The sequence below is a fragment of the Fukomys damarensis genome, unplaced genomic scaffold (genome assembly GCF_012274545.1).
Source record: "Fukomys damarensis isolate Sample0158 unplaced genomic scaffold, DMR_v1.0_HiC HiC_scaffold_23, whole genome shotgun sequence".
NCBI lineage: Eukaryota > Metazoa > Chordata > Mammalia > Rodentia > Bathyergidae > Fukomys > Fukomys damarensis.
This window is the reverse complement of record NW_022900935.1, coordinates 4,943,505-4,943,925: the sequence shown is the minus strand read 5'-3', so window position 1 is coordinate 4,943,925 and position 421 is coordinate 4,943,505.

The following is a 421-nucleotide window of genomic DNA, read 5'->3' as shown; positions in this document are numbered from 1 at the left end:
GGGGCACGGCCTTCCCTCCCTCTGCGCCCCTCACCCGCCCATCCCGGCGCGCCCACCCTCTCCGCCGTTGCCGGTTCCCCGGGTCCTTCTACAGGGCTTGCGGTCCTTTCCTCTAACCTAGACCTCGGAGCTTTTCCGAGGAAGAGCCCCGCCCGCCAGGGCCCCTTCATGACCTCTGCCCTCTGCCCCCAGAGAACCCCGAGAGCTTTGGCCTCTACTTCGTGCTCGGTGTCTGCTTTGGGCTGCTGCTCACCCTGTGCCTCCTGGTCATCAGCATCTCCTGCGCGCCCCGCCCGCGGCCCCGGGACCCCCGCAGCACCGTGGAGCCCGAGGAGGACGAAGAGGACGAGGACGAGGACGAGGAGGACACGATGACGCGGCTGGGTCCGGACGACACGCTGCCCAGCCCCGAGCTGTCCGC